Source organism: Vipera ursinii (assembly GCF_947247035.1).
Source record: "Vipera ursinii genome assembly, chromosome: 2".
NCBI lineage: Eukaryota > Metazoa > Chordata > Lepidosauria > Squamata > Viperidae > Vipera > Vipera ursinii.
This window is the reverse complement of record NC_139513.1, coordinates 191,216,480-191,227,180: the sequence shown is the minus strand read 5'-3', so window position 1 is coordinate 191,227,180 and position 10,701 is coordinate 191,216,480.

Sequence of the window (10,701 nt, the reverse complement as noted above, 5' to 3'; positions counted from 1 at the left end):
ACATAGCCATTAACCACTGCCCCAGGGAAGCAGGACATGACCTTTAGGAAATAATAGGATTAACCCACCACCATCAGAATACTAAAAGGGCACACTGAACCTCAGGTCAAAGTTCATGCCACAGGAATAACTCCAAACACAAAAGCCAAGAAGGTATAAAAACCCATCACTCCCAGCAACGTGGTCAGCCACATGTCTTGTGGTTCTGCTCTTCAATAAACTACAACCTTCTTTCTAAAGCAGTCTCCATTTTGTTTATTACTGGTTTGGACTGGACCCTGATGAAGATTTTTCTTTCAACAGTATCTTCTTTTGTAGGTTGAATTTTTTTAAAAAAAGAACAGAAAGGAATTGTTTTAAATATGAAAGTAATGATTCCCATAAGATAAACTCTTTTATTAAAAATAAAACCATATGCTGAATGATGAGCCCAGCCTTATTCTTCACTCAACAGTCTGAGAATTAGGCAGAATATTGCCAATTGCCAAATATTTTTGAGCAACTTCCATTCGGAATTTAGAAATTCAATTGTGTTATGTTAGTTGCATAAACCAATGAATTATTTACTCCTTTGTGGATCATCATCACTTTCCAGAACAGAACTTTGTGTACTCTGGCCCACAGTTCTTTTATGCTGGAAATATATATCAAAATACTTTGTTTTAGATTGAACTCTTGTCCTCCTCAGGGACTGCAATATTCACTGACAAGGTTTTCAAAGTCCCACAGTCCCAATTTAATATGTTCCTGCTGTTCCGGTTCTTCTGTGAGAAATATGTTTCTCCTTTTTCTAAAAATGTTAAAGTCACGAGTAGCTTTACACAGGATTAAGCATATTTAGATAATAAATTTCCCCACAGATACAGAAACAATACTAACTCCTCCAAAACTTCTTAAATAAACCAAAAACCCAGCAGCTGTGGGGGGAAAAAGAAGGACTGTCTACAACATACAGTGTAACGACTGTAACAGGCACTGTGCAGGACCAACAGGCAAAAAATGACAACCAAGTAGCAGTCAGAGAAGACATGATGAAATCTTCTTAATTTTGCAAAACATGGATAGACTCAACCACAGTTTTAACTGGGAAACTGTGAGCATCGTAGACCAAGCCAAGTCCAAAAAGGACAGAGAATTCCTGGAAGCCTAGAACTCAAGACAAATCAACCATTAACAGGCATATAGACATAAACAACATCTACATACCATTCAAAAAGCCAAAAAGGAAACAAAAAGACCTATACACCTCACCATAAATCAGCATCCAGATGAGGAGAGGTTAACACTAGTCCAGGCATCTCAAACTCACGACGTCATGTGATGTTGCGCAACTTATTGGAACTTTTCCCCCATTGCCAGCAATGGGTAGGGTGTGGTTTCGGCGTGATGCATCTGGCCCGTGGGCCGGCAGTTTGACATGCCTGCACTAGACCAACAATCAAGAAGTAAACAATACCCCAATTAAGGAACTACCAACTTAGACAAATAAGCTGAAGGTAAACAATAGCCTAATCAAGGAACTAGACCACTCCCACCAGCATTGTCAGGGTAAGCAACTACTATATAAAATGAAAGGAAACCCCACTCCCTTCTAGCACTGATAATGTTATCTAGTTGGGGTAATGAAAAAAAACAACCAAACTCAAAGAGCACCAAGGACTCCAGAATATTACAGGCAACAGGGAGAAAGCAGAGCTGCTTAACTCATTCTTTGTGTCAATCTTCACACAAACAGAAACTATAGCCCAACATACCAAAAACAACAACAACCCCACTTCAAAAGGCATATGAGGAAAAAAATTAAAATAAGCAAGAAAATGGTAAGAGAACTCCTATCCGACATTGATGAGTATAAATCATTGTGACCTGATAGATTACATCCCAGAGTTCTGAAAGAGCTGGCAGATGTTATCTCAGAACCGTTGCACCACATTTTTCATAAATCATGGAGCACCGCTTAAGTACCTAAGGATTGGAAAAGAGCTGATGTGGTCCCCTTCAAGAAAGGGGAAAAAACAGACCCAGGAAACTACAAACCAGTTTACCATTAATACCTGGAAGATCCTAGAAAAAATAATCAAAAAACAGGTCTGTGAACAACTAGAAGCAAACAAATCATAACCAGTAGCCAGCTCAGGTTTGTTAAAAACAGATCATGCCAAAGCAATCTCATCTCATTCTTCGATAAAGTGAGTAAACTAGTAGACCAGCGGAATGCAGTAACATAGTAATACTTAGATTTCAGTAAGACATTTAACAAAGTAGACCACAACCTACTCCTTGGTAAGCTAGAAAAAGGTGTAATAAACAACATCACACCAGATGGATCTGTACCTGGCTGACAAACCGTACTCAACGAGTAGTCTTCGATGTGTCCACATGGAGAGAAGTTAGCAATCGGGTACCACAATTGTTGTGTCGGGTTCGAAGATCAGAGAGCCTCAGACTTCAGGCGTGCAATGACTTTATTAGGAGGAAGCGTGGTCCAGAACTGAGGAATAAAGGTTACCTGCCTTACTTTATACCTGACCAGGTGAATGCCTGGCCAATAGGTTTAAACTCAGGTTTCCCACCGGCAGGGCAGCCAATCCCTTTAAATCTGGCTTTCCCACCAAACGCTGTTCCTGCACGGAGCTGTCCAGCTCCGCGCCTCCTTATTCAGCTGTCACACATGTATGCTATGCCAGCGTACACTACACCAATACTCTTCAATATCTTTAAAAATGACTTAGATGAGAGAATAGAAGGGGAACTTATCAAATTTGCAGACGACACCAAACTGTCAGGAGTAGCCAACACTTCGAAACACAAACTCAGGATCCAAAAAGATTTTGGCAAACTTGAACAATGGGCCCTATCCAACAAAATGAGTTTCAATGTGGAGAAAAGCAAAGTCTTACACTTAGGCAGGAAAAACCAAAGGCACAAATTCAGATTGGGCGAGACCTGGCTTAAAACAGTAACTGTGAGAGGGACCTTGGAGTCCTAGTGGATGATCGCTTAACTATGAGCCAGCAGTGTGCAGCAGCAACCAAAAAAGCTAATACAATCCTGGGTTTTATAAACAGAGGCATAGAATTAAGATCATGCAAAGTACTAGTACCGCTTTACAAGGCCCTAGTAAGACCACATCTGGAATACTGCAGCCAATTTTGGTCACCATATCACATAAAAGATGAGAGTTTGGGGACTTCCGGATGGCAAGGCATCGCCGGAGGCAGCCATTCTTAGGCTGTCAGCCCCGCGGCTCCATAGAGCCGCCGAAAACAGTGCCAATCAGCTGTTTTGGCGGCTCGGAAGCCCCCTCCTCGGGAGAAGAGGAGGGGGTGAGCGCCCAGGTAGGGGTAGAGCTCTCCGGGGCCGCCAGAACTTAAAGTTTTGGTGGCTGAAGGATTGAGCCCCCCCGAAGCCTGGGCATGCTCCGGACTGCGAGGCGCTTCTGCTCCGGGCTTTTTGGAGCAGAACAGGGCATCTGCAACCATCCCTGCTAGCAAGAAAGAACTTTGGAGAACAAAGATGCAGGCAGAGCGATACAGGAGATTCAGGTGAAAGTGGTCTTTTGATCTTTAACTCAATGGACTTTGCTGAGCTTGAAAGTGGAAGTGCTAAGCAGACAATAGTGGGTGAAAATGGCGGCTACATCTCTTAAAGTTCCTGTTCTGGTGCAGCAGTCTTCGTTGCAAGCCTTATTGCCCCCTGCACCCGTATTTGCACCAGCCCTTACAGTTAAAGATTTGCAGAATGTGATGCAAGAGATTATGGAAAAGCAATTGCAACAATTTGCTGAGATAATGGATAAAAAGCTGGAGGAGAAGTTAACAGAAAAACTAGCTGAGGTTATGGATGAAAAGATTACAGAGAAACTAACAGAAATAAGAGCAGACATCTTATCTGCATTTCAAGGCATGGCTATATGTATTGAGAATTTGGATGAAAGAGTGGAAGATCTCAGTCAAAATAATACTAGATTAGAAGTAAAAATGACAGAAACCGAAAATGTGGTGGAGAAAATTGATTGTGATTTGACCTTGGTACAGTATCATCAGAGGCTTAAAAGAAGATTCTAAAGAAAATTTGAAGAAAATAGTTTCTGAGGCTCTGGAAGGGGTGCTGGGGTGACCAGCAGATGAAATAATGGAAGATATAGATAAAATTTTCTGTGTTAATTCGTGGATTGCAAGACAAAGGAAATTACCCAGAGATGTGGTGGTTTATTTTACAAAGAGAGCGATTAGAAATGAGGTTATTCAAGCCTCCTACAATACTGAATTTGTAATTGCTGAGCAAGAAGTCTTGATTTTAAAAGAGATCCCTCCAAGAATTTTAAGTAGAAGGAAGGAATTTGCTTTTTTGACACAAGAATTAAGACGACGTGATATTAAGTTCAGATGGGAGATACCGGTGGGTATGGTGGTGACCTATGAAGGTATGAGGCATCGTCTTACTATGGTGATACAGGCACGTGATTTTTATAGTAATGTTTTAAAAGCAGCCCCCATACCACTTTTGGAATCTACAAAGAAGAAAGGTGAGGGAGAGTCTCAACGACACAGAGAGAATCTACAAGGTGCTGAAGGAACAATGCAGACAGATGAGAAAGTTACAGGAGTGGATCAAATTTCAGTGTCACTGGAGGAGGCCAGAAATTGGAGGAGGCGTGCTGCTTCTAGACGAATGAGATGAGCCTGAAGATCTAGTTGTAGAACTGAAGGAGATAATAATGTAATAAGGATCATAAAAGGTGGTTTTAGAAGAGTAAACGGGAATTGAAATTGTTAAAAGGGTTAAATATTTGGGGATATATTTTTCACCCTCAAATGTAGAGTTACATAAAATAATTATGTTTTGTAATATTTTATGTTGTTTTAATTTTAAGATAATTATGAAAACTTAATTGGGAAGAATTGTAGTAGTGCTTACTGAAATTTTGAAGGTGTTGGTATGTATATCTATTGTGTGATAAGAAGGTGGATAATGTGTTTAAGGTATCTATTTTATGACATGCTCTGTTGCGAGTTTGGGAAAAAGTATAGATGAAAGTTAACTTGTAAGCTACTTTTATGGGCAATAATGATACACGTAATAGAAAATATAAAAATGATGTGATTACATATAAAGAAATTTTAAGTTTGGAAAGTAATGTATGGTACTTGAAGCTGTATAATATATTAAGAGAAGGAAAGAGCCTTGGTGGAGCAGTGGGCTAATGCCTCCTTAAGTAACACCAGCTGCCTGCAATTAGTGCAGGTTCGCATCCCACCAGGCTCAAGGTTGACTCAGCCTTCCGTCCTTCCAAGGTAGGTAAAATGAGGACCCAGATTGTTGGGGGCAATAAGCTGACTTTGTAATAATGCTGCTTGGAGGGTGTGTGAAAGCCCTAACAAGCAGGCATATACATAGAATGAAGGCTATTGCTAAGCACATTGATTTGTGCTTTAGATTGTAAGCCGCCCTGAGTCTTCGGAGAAGGGCGGGATATAAATGGGATTAAAATAAAATAAAAAAAATAAAATAAACTTGGTTTTAGTATGGAAAATTAAAGACCAGGTGGAAAGAAGAATAGAAAATTGGTTTTTTAATGATTGATGTAAATTTGTTTGTCTGTAATTGTTTTTATTGGGTATTTTTATTGACACTACTGTTGTGGATATCAAGCGGATGTTGAATTTAACTACAGCAGTAAGACTTTTAGAAGGGCAATATTGGAAGAAGGAAGAACTGCCGATTATAGAAGAATGGACTGTAAAAGTTCCCAACTTGGAGGATATGGCAAAGATTTTAGTGTACTTGCAAGACTATTTGCAACAGAGAGATACTGTGGAGTAAATATGGGACTAAAAAGTATTATCCAGCATTTGAATAATTATTGATGTGATATTTATACTGCTTGGAGTTAATTTATGAGTTAAAGTGCGATAGTTTTAATAGTTTATGATTGTTTGCATAAGGTAGATTATGATTGTTTGTATTTTTATACCCTGTACTTAGCTCTGGGAAGTCGGGGAGGGGGGAGGGGGAAGGGAAGGAGGGGCTGGGGAGGGTTGGGGAGTGGGAAGGGGGTGGAGTGGGGTTGTGTTTTGTTAAAATGTATTGTAAAACTTTTTAAATAAAAAAAAGATGAGAGTTTGGAAAAAAATCAGAGAAGAGCAAATAAGATGATCAAAGGCCTGGAGGCTAAAACATATGAAGAATGGCTGCGGGACTTGGGTTTGGCTAGTCTAAAGAAAAGAAGTGATAGGAGAGACATAATAGCAGTATTCCAGTATCTGAAGGCAGAAGGGGTCAGCTTGTTCACCAGAAAACCAGAGGGCAGGACAAGAAACAATGCTTGGAAACTGATCAAAGAGAAAAGCAACCTGGAATTAAGGAGAAACTTCCTGACAGTGAGGACAATCAACCAGTGGAATAGTTTACTCCCAGAAATCATGGGCGCTCTATCACTGGAGATTTTTAAGAAGAGACTAGACATTCACCTGTCTGAGACAGTATAGGTTCTCCTGCTTAAACAGGGGCTGGACTAGAAGATCTCCAAGGTCCATTCCAACTCTATTCTATTCTATTCTATTCTGTTCTGTTCTATTCTGTTCTGTTCTGTTCTGTTCTGTTCTGTTCTGTTCTGTTCTATTCTAATATACATAATCCTGGGAGGTGCATCCAAAGGAAGTTTTCTTGTCCTCATTATAAGCTTCCTAAAATCTTCCTTCCAGATTCTGACCTTCAATCGGGTGCTATAATAACAACTGCTATGGACTCCTATAACTTAAACATCTCTACATATTCTTCTGTCCTCTTCTCTTTCTATATATTGTAAAGCATTAATAGATTTAATGGACAATTTGCTTTTACTTGGTCCTCCTAAATTGGATTATAAACATCTATGAAACTGTAAAGACCCATCAGACTATGACTAAGTCAGCATCTGGAGTTTTTAGTGTCAAAATTTGCTTGCTTTCTTTTTTTTTTTAAAGTACGTTTCCACCCTTATGATATCAAATGCAAGTCATGGAGGAATAATTCTCTGATGGAATGAAAGTCGGCATAGTTGGCCCTATTCAGATTTCCTTTCTAGGCCACCAGTTCTCAAAATCAACAATTTGAATGAGAAGACTAAAAAAAACTCGGGAAAAGCCAAAGGTAAAATTTTCATATTTATACAATGGAGTCTTGCATAATCAGACCCCAGCTTAAGCAACTTTAATTTGCAGTTCAAATAACAGCAGCAGCATTTTGAAAAATGTGCTAGGCTGACTGGGTTTTCCCCATCTGGGTTAAATAAAAACTTAAAGGGTGAAAAAAGAGATACACAGCATTTTTGTCCATGCTCTTTATGGTCAGTGAGTAATATCACTTAATTATGCAAAAGACCACACTTCTGCCTTTTGGAGATTTTTTTTATAGATATTGAGGAGCCCAAAATCAAGAACCTTGAGAATCTTGGAGTGCCTGGCAGCTCTGTTCTAGCAGCTGTTTTATAGTAATGCTTTGTATATTGTGAATCTGCCTTTCTCATTTTACATGATTTAGCTTAGGCATGTAAGGGAGAGAATCTTGCTCAAGATCAGCATGTATGCAGAGGAAATGGAAGCTTTCTTCTCTAGTCCCCTCCATGGCAAAATTATCCCTTTAAAACCTGTAGAAAACAGATATACCTATAAAAAGAAGCTGGGAAGAGGGTGTGAGGATGATCTGGCTGCAACACCTGTCACCCCACTGATTGCCAGGTTTGCTTTGGCTGATCTGGCTGGCTAAGGAGGTGTCCCCTTCCTCCCTCACTGCTCCATGTACATCCCTCTTGAAGCTGAACACTTGGTGGAAGAGGATGACCATCTCAAATAGAAGATTTCCTTCAGTCAAAAGTATACGATAGCTGTGCTCCCCTGCAGGACTCTCCAAATAAGTTCAAACTAGGAAGAGAAAATTGAGATCTTCTCCATTAGTGGAATGGTGGTCTCTGTCAAGATCTAGTCCTTTCACATCTATGCTACTTTTTTTTTTAAAAAAAAGTTAAGTCAGCCACATGCTGTTATTTAATTACAGGGCAGATTATCCCCCTAAAACTATGTGCTTTTCCCTCAGGCGTGTGAATGTCTAGATTTTAAAAAAATCTGCTAATTTTGTATTCTATTTTATTGTGTACCAAGCATTTATCCATGCTGTTATGTACTGGGCTTTTTGAGGGAATACCACGTGGGTTGCTGGAGCAGCTAACGGCTCTCCACCAACCCAGACTACAAGTCTCCTGTGCTGCAATTGGCTATCTCCCAGCAGCAATGGTTAATTTAAACCTATTGGCTGCTGCCTAGGGGCTAGACTATATATTGCGGCTGGTTGCAACCATTTCCCTCAGTACAGTCACAGCACAAAATAAAGTATGAGTTACTTGTACTCTGTTCAAATCTTCATTCCTGCGTCAAAGAACCCGCTATTTAACACATGCAACTGCTAGGAGCCAAGCCCAATTCTGTGGCATCTAGTTTTATAACTAATTGTAATGTACTTTTCAGGCTGCTGTTCTAGCTGCATTTTCTAAGGATTTCAGTTGTATGTTACCTCAATGGGTTGAAAAACAGGGCATGAAATTAGGCCAATGAAATATTCCCATCCATTCTTCCAATAGGCTTCAAACCTACCTATCAAGTAGGCTAATTTTAGGAGAGAGGAGGGATAAAACTTCCTGAGAAGCATTATCTAGAGGCAGCAGCTATATATCTTCCAGCATATCAGTCTCAGTATTGTCTTTTGCAAGGGCTGAACATGTTGGGACGGGCAATCTGAATAAGGCATTGTTGCTAGTGGTGGTTCATCTGTCTTTTAAAGAAAAAAAGAGTTAGATGGCTTTCATTGCTTTTTTCTGCCTTGAAAATATTGAAAACATTCACTACCACTCAAATGAAGCAGTACATAGGCAAGATTTCAGTGAATGTGAAATGATTCAGGATTATGCAGGGACCAACAGAATTCCCCCCCCCGTGTGTGTGTGTGTGTTTGTGTGTGTGTGTGTGTGTGTGTGTGTGAGAGAGAGAGAGAGAGAGAGAGAGAGAGAGATGGCCATGAAGCTGTTCTCTTTTGGTTGGGAGGAACAGTTTGCATCCAGTCCTTGTTGTGGTAACAGGTTGATCAGGCCCCTGGTTGTTTGCTTATGACCACGTGAGGCCTTGCTCTCCCTGTTGCATTATGGGAGGCTGTTAAACCTCCCCAGGTCATTGTAGTCCACCAACTGATAATCATAGACCAAATCAATGTGTATACACAGTTTGAATGCTTCCTTCATTCAAAAGCTGCTTTCACACAACATTCTAGGCCAGGTTTATTTAACATAACTAACCAAACAAAACACATTTTATGTGGGAAAGTATTTTTTTTAAATCTGTTAAAAGGGAATATTAAAAATTACAGTGAAACAATGTTACCTTAAGCTTAACCAAAAAGTGGAGGGGGGAGCATTAAAATTACTAAAATTGGGAGTGGCTAAACCATAATTAACAAACCAGAGTGGCTGAGTTGACACACTATGCTAAGCCATCAAAGTACAATTTGCCTTAATATGCAGCTTTAAACTAGCTTTGATTTTTGGGCAAAGATTTGCCAAGTTTAAATTCTAGTCTCTGGCAGATGTTCCTTTGGAAGTCTGAATATAATTCCACCCTGATTGATAATATGCTCCATAAACCAGGCAATGGGGAAAAAGCTCCAATACGTCGCATGACATCACGTGACGTCGCGAGTTTGACATCCCTGCCATAAACCATTTGTACTCCAAAGAGTTTGTTATTGAGATATTATGTACCAGGCAAATATCTCTGTATGTCTGTGAGGAACAATGGTCTTGGAGCAGTGGTGAGATTCAGCCAGTTCGCACCACTTTGGCAGAACTGATAGCTAATTTTTTGTTGCCCAGGCCCAGAATGGACTTCCGGAAGCAGCATCCACACAGAGAACCGATTGTTCATATATTTCAATCCCACCACTGTCTTGGAGGCCAGGTTGAATTGCAACAGGGCGTCATCACTGCAACATTTTGGTTTTGTTCAGTCAAGTGAATGGTGGCATCTTTACTTCTCCCTTGACCATGGTGACCAGAGAAAGTGTCTAAACATCTGTAAGTGACAATGTCCCATTTCTTTATTTGCATAGCTTGTAGCGTTTCAAAAGGCCTTTCTCCACTGTTATTTGGAAATTTATTCACCAAAACTTGAGTCAGCAGAAAACAATACCAGCTTGAAATTAAGTTGCCACCATTGTTGTACCCTATTCTGCCTCTATGGCTCATCCCTACTCATTGGTAGCAATCTCACCTTCCTCCAAATTAAGAAGTATCAAAGCCAAGGAGATTTCCCACATTTTGAGAATGATTTCAATGCCAGGAGAGTTAAGGGAAACCTCTTATTTTGCTCATGAGCTGGGAACCAAATGGAGACAGCTTCATGGACAGGAGGTGGAAAAACTATGTTGCTAAGAAATGAAATATATTTTAGGCCAGGGCCATCTATAAATTTACCCATACAGGAAATACATAACAGCAGGAGATTCTTGGACTGAATAGTGTTAGATAAGTTGTTTTATGACAAGAAATGAGTCATATAGACACAGAAGATCTTCTTGTTACAGAACACAGACACCAAGAGGCACAAAATTATCAGCTCTGGGTTTATGTCTCCTGCTTAAATAGACTTGGATCAACAGATTTAGAGCAGTTCATTC